Source organism: Arachis hypogaea, chromosome 6, assembly GCF_003086295.3.
Source record: "Arachis hypogaea cultivar Tifrunner chromosome 6, arahy.Tifrunner.gnm2.J5K5, whole genome shotgun sequence".
NCBI classification, from domain to species: domain Eukaryota; kingdom Viridiplantae; phylum Streptophyta; class Magnoliopsida; order Fabales; family Fabaceae; genus Arachis; species Arachis hypogaea.
Genome location: NC_092041.1, coordinates 85,861,150 through 85,870,547, shown reverse-complemented (window position 1 = coordinate 85,870,547; position 9,398 = coordinate 85,861,150). Strand labels below are relative to the sequence as shown.

General features: G+C 41.0%; 1 non-coding gene across 1 annotated transcript; it reads left to right on the top strand.

Moving 5' to 3' along the window:
• The first annotated feature begins 8,684 nt into the window (after positions 1–8,684).
• On the top strand, positions 8,685–8,792 carry LOC112700321 (small nucleolar RNA R71). Its single transcript, XR_003153230.1, has one exon. It is a non-coding gene; the product is annotated as a small nucleolar RNA R71 (small nucleolar RNA).
• The last annotated feature ends 606 nt before the right edge of the window (positions 8,793–9,398 follow it).

The following is a 9,398-nucleotide window of genomic DNA, read 5'->3' as shown; positions in this document are numbered from 1 at the left end:
TGTAGATATAGTCTCTAAACCGTCAAAAATTCCTTCGTACAAACGTTTTGGTTGTCACAAGTAACAAACCCCTAAATAAATTGATAACCGAGTATTTAAACCTCAGGTCGTCTTCTCAAGAAATTGCAGGGAGGTATGTTCTTATTATTGGTTATGAGTTGTAAATTGGGGTTTTGGAAGTAAGGTGCGAATATATTATATGATAAGTAAAATAAAATAATACTAATAAAATCTCTTGGCAAGGTATAAGAACTGGAGGTCCTATCCCAGTTATCCTTATCAATTGTAATGAGAATTGGATTTTTCTCCCACTTTGTTAACCTCTAACTATGAAGGAAAGTTAAGTGGATGAATTCCAATTTTTAATTAACAATGAGTTTGATAACTCAACAGTCGCCAGTTATTTAACCAGAGCCAAAAGGAAAACTATCTACTCGAATGAAACTAATTTGGATAAGTACTGACAACATAAATTAAAGAAAGCAATCATAGATCTGAAATATCTCAAATAGCATTAATTTAAAAGAGTAATCTGTAACATGGAAGAGTTCATAAATTTAATTGGAAAAATAAATAAAAAGGAACATTGAACCTGAATCGAGAGTCACTCTTAAAAACCAAGAGAAGTCCTAAATCCTAGTTTCTAAAAATCCTAATTTCTAATCCTAAGAGAGAGAGGAGAGAAGTGAATTATGAGTGCTTCATTATGAATACATGCATTCCCCCACTTTATAGCCTCTAATCTGTGTTCTCTGGGCCGAAAACTGGGTCAGAAATAGCCCAGAAATCACTTCCAGCGCTTTCTGGTCCGTATAGGTCACGGAAAAGTGACGCGGCCGCGTCGTCCACGCGACCGCGCGGATTGGTTGTTGACCCACACGTTCGCGTCACCTGGCGTCGAGGCAACTATGGAAAATTATATATCAAATCGAAGCCCCGGACGTTAGCTTTCCAACGCAACTAGAACCGCGTCGTTTGGACCTCATTAGCTAAAGTTATAGCCGTTTGAGTGCGAAGAGGTCAGGCTGGACAGGTTAGCAATTTTTCCAACTTCTTGCATTCCTTCCACTTTGCATGCTTCCTTTCCATCCTCCAAGCCATTCTTGCCCTGTAATCTCTGAAATCACTTAACACACATATCAAGGCATCTAATGGTGATAAGAGAGGATTAATAATAAGCAAATATAAGTCCAAAGAAGCATGTTTTCAATCAAAGCACATAATTAGGAAGGGAAATGTAAAACATGCAAATAGTATGAATAAGTGGGTAAAGAGTTGATAAAATCCACTCAATTGAGTACAAGATAAACTGTAAAATATGGGTTTATCAATCTCTCCATCTCCCATGACTCGGAGGTGGAAGCTTTTGCCTTACCTTTACTCTTTTTAGAGGTTTCTCCGGTCTTAAGTGCCATAAATGGTTATGGAAAAATAAAAACAAAAAAGTAATGCTTTTACCACACCAAACTTAAAAGGTTTGCTCGTCCCCAAGCAAAAGAAGAAAGAAAGAAGGGGGAAAAGAAGAAAATGGAGGAGATGGAGGGAGATAGTGGTTCAGCCAAGAGGGTAAGAAGAGTGTTTGTGATGTGTTAAAATGAAGGAGTGAGGAGGGGTATTTATAGGGGAAGAGAAGGAGGGTGGCCGAATAGAATTGGGTGGGTTTGGGAGGGAAAATGTTTGAATTTGAAACTGAGGTAGGTGGGGTTTTTGGGGAAGAGGGATGGAGGTGATTAGTAAAGAGAATATAGGGAAGAGAATAGGATTTGATAGGTGAGTGGTGTTTTGGGTAGAGTGTTATAGAGATATGTGAGGGGGAGAGAGAGAGGTGTAGTAGGTGGGGATCCTGTGGGGACCACAGATCCTGAAGGGTCAAGGATTTCTCATCCCTGCTCCAATTAGGCGTGTAAATGCCCTTAGTGTGCAATCCTGGCATTTAACGCCAGACTGCTGCTTGTTTCTGGCGTTAAACGCCAGCTTTTATTCATTTCCTGGCGTTAAACGCCAAGCTGCAACCTGTTTCTGGTGTTTAACGCCAGTTTGTTGCTTCTTTCGGCGTTTAACGCCAGTCTAGTGCTTCTTTCGGCGTTTAACGCCAGTCTGGTGCTTCTTTCTGGCATTTAATGCCCAGAATGGTGCCAGACTGGGCGTTAAATGCCTATTCTGCTACCCTTACTGGCATTTAAACTCTAGTAAGTTTCTCCTCCAGGGTGTGCTATTTTTAATGCTGTTTTTTATTTTTCTTTAATTTTGCAGTAATTTTTGGGACTCCACATGATCATTAACCTAAAAAAAGGAAATAACATAGATAAATAAAATTGGGTTGCCTCCTAATAAGCGCTTCTTTAATGTCAATAGCTTGACAGTAAGCTCTCATGGAGCTTCACAGATGTTCAAAGCATGGTTGGGACCTTCCAACACTAAACTTAGAGTTTGAATGTGGGGGCTGTCTTTGCTCTGCATTGAGAGAAGCTTTTTTTGCTTCCTCTCCATGGTTACTGGTGCACGAAATTGTGATCATCAATGGCGCCATAAACATGGTACGCTCAATTGCAATCTCAACTCTTTATCACAACTTCACACAACTAACCAGCAAGTGCACTGGGTCGTCCAAGTAATAAACCTTACGCGAGTAAGGGTCGATCCCACGGAGATTGTTGGTGTGAAGCAAGCTATGGTCATCTTGTAAATCTCAGTCAGGTGGATTCAAATGGTTATGGAGGATTAATGATTAAAAGATGAATAAAACATAAAATAAAGATAGAGATACTTATGTAATTCATTGGTGAGAATTTCAGATAAGCGTGTGGAGATGCTTTGTCCCTTTCGTCTCTCTGCTTTCCTACTGTCTTCATCCAATCCTTCTTACTCCTTTCCATGGCAAGCTGTATGTTGGGCATCACCATTGTCAATGGCTACAGTCCTGTCCTCTCAGTGAAAATGTTCAATGCTCTCTGTCACAGCACGGCTATTCATCTGTCGGTTCTCGATCATGTCGGAATAGAATCTAGTGATTCTTTTGCGTCTGTCACTAACGCCCCACAATCGCGAGTTTGAAGCTTGTCACAGTCATTCAATCCCTGAATCCTACTCAAAATACCACATACAATGTTTAGACCTTCCGGATTCTCAAGAATGGCCGCCAATGGATTCTAGCTTATACCACGAAGATTCTGATTAAGGAATCCAAGAGATATCCACTCAATCTAAGGTAGAACGGAGGTGGTTGTCAGGCACACATTCATAGGTGAGAATGATGATGAGTGTCACGAATCATCACATTCATCAAGTTGAGGAACAAGTGATATCTTAGAACAAGAATAAGCTGAATTGAATAGAAGAACAATAGTAATTGCATTAATACTCGAGGTACAGCAGAGCTCCACACCTTAATCTATGGTGTGTAGAAACTCTACCATTGAAAATACATAAGAACAAGGTCTAGGTATGGCCGAATGGCCAGCCTCCCAAAGAGGTTTCAATCATAAAAACATGATCAAAAGATGATCCAAAGACTGAAAGATTCTTCAAATACAATAGCAAAAGGTCCTATTTATAGAGAACTAGTAGCCTAGGGTTTACAGAAATGAGTAAATGACGTAAAAATCCACTTCCGGGCCCACTTGGTGTGTGCTTGGGCTGAGCATTGTAGCTTCCATGTGTAGAGACTTTTCTTGGAGTTAAACGTCAGCTTTTGTGCCAGTTTGGGCGTTTAACTCCCACTTTTGTGCCAGTTCCAGCGTTTAACGCTGGGAATTCTAAAGCTGACTTGGAACGCCTGTTTGGGCCATCAAATCTCGAGCAAAGTATGGACTATTACATATTTCTGAAAAGCCCTGAATGTCTATTTTCCAACATAATTAAGAGCGCGCCAATTGGGCTTCTGTAGCTCCAGAAAATCCATTTAAGTGCAGGGAGGTCAGAATCCAACAGTATCTGCAGCGCTTTTTAGCCTCTGAATTAGATTTTCGCTCAGGTCCCTCAATTTCAGCCAGAAAATACCTGAAATCACAGAAAAACACAAAAAATCATAGTAAAGTCCAGAAAAGTGAATTTTAAATAAAAACTAATAAAAATATAATAAAAACTAACTAAAACATACTAAAAACAATGCCAAAAAGCGTATAAATTATCCGCTCATCACAACACCAAACTTAAATTGTTGCTTGTCCCCAAGCAACTGAAAATCAAATAGGATAAAAAGAAGAGAATATACAATGAATTCCAAAAACATCTATGAAGATCAGTATTAATTAGATGAGCGGGGCTTTTAGCTTTTTGCCTCTGAACAGTTTTGGCATCTCACTTTATCCTTTGAATTTCAGAATGATTGGCTTCTATAGGAACTCAGAATCCGGATAGTGATATTGATTCTCCTAGTTAAGTATGATGATTCTTGAACACAGCTACTTTATGAGTCTTGGCCGTGGCCCAAAGCACTCTGTTTTCCAGTATCACCACCGGATACATCCATGCCACAGATACATAAATGGGTAAACCTTTTCAGATTGTGACTCAGCTTTGCTAGAGTCCCTAATTAGAGGTGTCCAGGGTTCTTAAGCACACTCTTTTTGCTTTGGATTACGACTTTAACCGCTCAGTCTCAAGTTTTCACTTGACACCTTCACGCCACAAGCACATGGTTAGGGACAGCTTGGTTTAGCCGCTTAGGCCAGGATGTTATTCCTGCAGGCCCTCCTATCCAATGATGCTCAAAGCCTTGGATCCTTTTTATTATCCTTGCCTTTTGGTTTAAAGGGCTATTGACTTTTTCTGCTTGCTCTCTTTTTTTGAATTCACTGTTTTTTCTTGCTTCAAGAATCATTTTTATGATTTTTTCAGATCCTCAGTAACATGTCTCCTTTTTCATCATTCTTTCAAGAGCCAACAATTTTAACATTCATGAACAACAAATTCAAAAGACATATGCACTGTTCAAGCATACATTCAGAAATCAAAAGTATTGCCACCACATCAAAATAATTAATCTGTTATAAAATTTGAAATTTATGCAATTCTTCTCTTTTTCAATTAAGAACATTTTTCATTTAAGAAAGGTGATGGATTCATAGGACATTCATAACTTTAAGGCATAGACACTAAGACACCAATGATCATAAGACACAAACATAAATAAAACATAAAGCATAATTTTCGAAAAACAGAAAAATAAAGAACAAGGAGATTAAAGAACGGGTCCACCTTAGTGATGGCGGCTTGTTCTTCCTCTTGAAGATCTTATGGAGTGCTTGAGCTCCTCAATGTCTCTTCCTTGCCTTTGTTGCTCCTCTCTCACGTTTCTTTGATCTTCTATAATTTAATGGAGGATGATGGAATGTTCTTGGTGCTCCACCCTTAGTTGTCCCATGTTGGAACTCAATTCTCCTAGGGAGGTGTTGATTTGCTCCCAATTGTTTTGGGGAGGAAAGTGCATCCCCTGAGGCATCTCAGGAATTTCATGATGAGGAATTTCCTCATGTCCATGAGTGGGATCTCTTGTTTGCTCCATCCTCTTCTTAGTGATGGGCTTGTCCTCATCAATGAGGATGTCTCCCTCTATGTTAATTCAAACTGAATTACAGAGGTGACAAATGAGATGAGGGAAGGCTAACCTTGCCAAGGTAGAGGACTTGTCCGACACCTTATAAAGTTCTTGGGATATAACCTCATGAACTTCTACTTCCTCTCTAATCATGATGCTATGACTCATGATAGCCCGGTCTATAGTAGCTTCGGACCGGTTGCTAGTGGGAATGATTGAGCGTTAGATAAACTCCAACCATCCCCTAGCCATGGGCTTGAGGTCATGCCTTCTCAGTTGAACCGGCTTCCCTTTTGAATCTCTCTTCCATTGAGCGTCCTCTTCACAAATGTCTATGAGGACTTGGTCTAACCTTTGATCAAAGTTGACCCTTCTAGTGTAGGGGTGTTCATCTTCTTGCATCATGGGCAAGTTGAATGCCAACCTTACATTTTTCGGACTAAAATCTAAGCATTTCCCCCGAACCATTGTAAGCCAATTCTTTGGGTCCGGGTTCACACTTTGATCATAGTTCTTGGTGATCCATGCATTGGCATAGAACTCTTGAACCATTAAGATTCCGACTTGTTGAATGGGGATGGTAAGAACTTCCCAACCTCTTCTTCGGATCTCATGTCAGATCTCCAGATATTCACTCTTTTTGAGTTTGAAAGGGACCTCGGGGATCACCTTCTTCATGGCCACAACTTCATAGAAGTGGTCTTGATGCACCCTTGAGATGAATCTCTCCATCTCCCATGACTCGGAGGTGGAAGCTTTTGCCTTCCCTTTCCTCTTTCTAGAGGTTTCTCCAGCCTTAGGTGCCATAAACGGTTATGGAAAAACAAAAAGCAACGCTTTTACCACAACAAACTTAGAAGGTTTGCTCGTCCTCGAGCAAAAGAGGAAAGAAAAGAGTAGAAGAAGAGGAAATAGAGGAGATGGAGGGGGCTTTTGTGGTTTGGCTGAGGGGTTTTTTTTGGGGAAGAGGTATTGAGGTGATTGGTGAATGGGTGAAGAAGAGAGAGAGTGGTGGGGTAAGTGGGGATCCTGTGGGGTCCACAGATCCTGAGGTGTCAAGGATAGCTCATCCCTGCACCAAGTGGCGTGTAAAATGCCCTTTCTGCCAATCCTGGCGTTAAACGCTGGGCTGCTGCCCTTTTCTGGCATTAAACGCCAGTCTGGTGCCCCTTTCTGGCGTTAAACACCCAGAATGGTGCCAGACTGGTCGTTAAACGCCCATTTGCTGCCCTTACTAGCGTTTAAACGCCAGCAAGTTTTTCCTCCAGGGTGTGCTATTTTTCTTTCTGTTTTTCATTCTGTTTTTGCTTTTTCAATTGTTTTTGTGACTTCACATGATCATCAACCTATAGAAAACATAAAATAACAATGGAAAATAGATAAATATAACATTGGGTTGCCTCCCAACAAGCGCTTCTTTAATGTCAGTAGGTTGACAGAGGGCCCTCATGGAGCCTCACAGATGTTCAGAGTAATGTTGAAACCTCCCAACACCAAACTTAGAGTTTGAATGTGGGGGTTCAACACCAAACTTAGAATTTGGTTGTGGCCTCCCAACACCAAACTTAGAGTTTGACTGTGGGGGCTCTGTTTGACTCTGTTTTGAGAGAAGCTCTTCATGCTTCCTCTCCATGGTTACAGAGGGATATCCTTGAGCCTTAAACACAAAGGATTCTTCATTCACTTGAATGATCAATTCTCCTCTGTCAACATCAATCACAGCCTTTGTTGTAGCTAGGAAGGGTCTGCCAAGGATGATGGATTCATCCATGCACTTCCCAGTCTCTAGGACTATGAAATCAGCAGGGATGTAATGGTCTTCAATCTTTACCAGAACATCCTCTACAATTCCATAAGCTTATTTTCTTGAATTGTCTGCCATCTCTAGTGAGATTCTTGCAACTTGTACCTCAAAGATCCCTAGCTTCTCTATTACAGAGAGAGGCATGAGGTTTATGCTTGACCCTAGGTCACATAGAGCCTTCTCGAAGGTCATGGTGCCTAATGTACAAGGTATTGAGAACTTCCCAGGGTCCTATCTCTTTTGAGGTAATCTCTGCCTAGTCAAGTCATCCAGTTCCTTGGTGAGCAAAGGGGGTTCATCCTCCCAAGTCTCATTACCAAATAACTTGTCATTTAGCTTCATGATTGCTCCAAGGTACTTAGCAACTTGCTCTTCAGTGACATTTTCGTCCTCTTCAGAGGAAGAATACTCGTTAGAGCTCATGAATGGCAGAAGTAAAGCCAATGGAATCTCTATGGTCTCAGTGTGAGCCTTAGATTCCCATGGTTCCTCATTAGGAAACTCATTAGAGGCCAGTAGACGTCCATTGAGGTCTTCCTTAATGGCTACCACTGCCTCTTCCTCCTCTCCAAATTCGGCCATGTTGATGGCCTTGCACTCTCCTTTTGGATTCTCTTCTGTATTGCTTGGAAGAGTGCTAGGAGGGAGTTCAGTGACTTTCTTGCTCAACTGACCCACTTGTGCCTCCAAGTTTCTAATGGAGGACCTTGTTTCAGTCATGAAACTTTGAGTGGTTTTGATTAGATCAGAGACCATGGTTGCTAAGTCAGAGTGGCTCTGCTTAGAATTCTCTGTCTGTTGCTGAGAAGATGATGGAAAAGGCTTGCCATTGCTAAACCTATTTCTTCCACCATTATTGTTGTTGAAACCTTGTTGAGGTCTTTGTTGATCCTTCCATGAGAGATTTGAATGATTTCTCCATGAAGGATTATAGGTGTTTCCATAGGGTTCTCCCATGTAATTCACCTCTTCCATTGATGGGTTCTCAGGATCATAAGCTTCTTCTTCAGATGAAGCGTCCTTAGTACTGCCTGGTGCAGCTTGCATTCCAGATAGACTTTGAGAAATCATATTGACTTGCTAACTCAATATTTTGTTCTGAGCCAATATGGCATTCAGAGTATCAATCTTAAGAACTCATTTCTTCTGATTTGTCCCATTATTCACAGGATTCCTTTCAGAAGTGTACATGAGTTGGTTATTTGCAACCATTTCAATGAGTTCTTGAGCTTCTGCAGGCGTCTTCTTCAGATGAAGAGATCCTCCAGCAGAGCTGTCCAATGACATCTTGGACAGTTCAGATAGACCATCATAGAAGATACCTATGATGCTCTATTCAGAAAGCATGTCAGAAGGACACTTTCTAATCAATTGTTTGTATCTTTCCCAAGCTTCATAGAGGGATTCACCTTCCTTCTGTCTGAAGGTTTGGACTTCCACTCTAAGCTTACTCAATTTTTGAGGTGGAAAGAACTTTGCCAAAAAGGCATTGACTAGCTTTTCCTAAGAGTTTAGGCTTTCTTTAGGTTGTGAGTCCAACCATATCCTAGCTCTGTTTCTTACAGCAAAAGGGAATAGCATAAGTCTGTAGACCTCAGGGTTAACCCCATTGGTCTTGACAGTGTCACAGATTTGCAAGAATTCAGCTAAAAACTGATGAGGATCTTCCAATGGAAGTCCATGGAACTTGCAATTCTGTTGCATTAGAGAAACTAATTGAGGCTTAAGCTCAAAGTTGTTTGCTTCAATGGCAGGGATAGAGATGCTTCTCCCATAGAAGTCGGGAGTAGGTGCAGTAAAGTCACCCAGCACCTTCCTTGCATTGTTTGCATTGTTGTTGCTTTCGGCTGCCATGTCTTCTTCTTGTTTGAAGATTTCTGTTAGGTCCTCTACAGAGAGTAGTGCTTTAGCTTCTCTTAGCTTTCGCTTCAAGGTCCTTTCAGGTTCAAGGTCAGCCTCAACAAGAATGCTTTTGTCTTTGCTCCTGCTCATATGAAAGAGAAGAGAACAATAAGATATGGAATCCTCTATGTCACAGTATAGAGATTCCTTGAG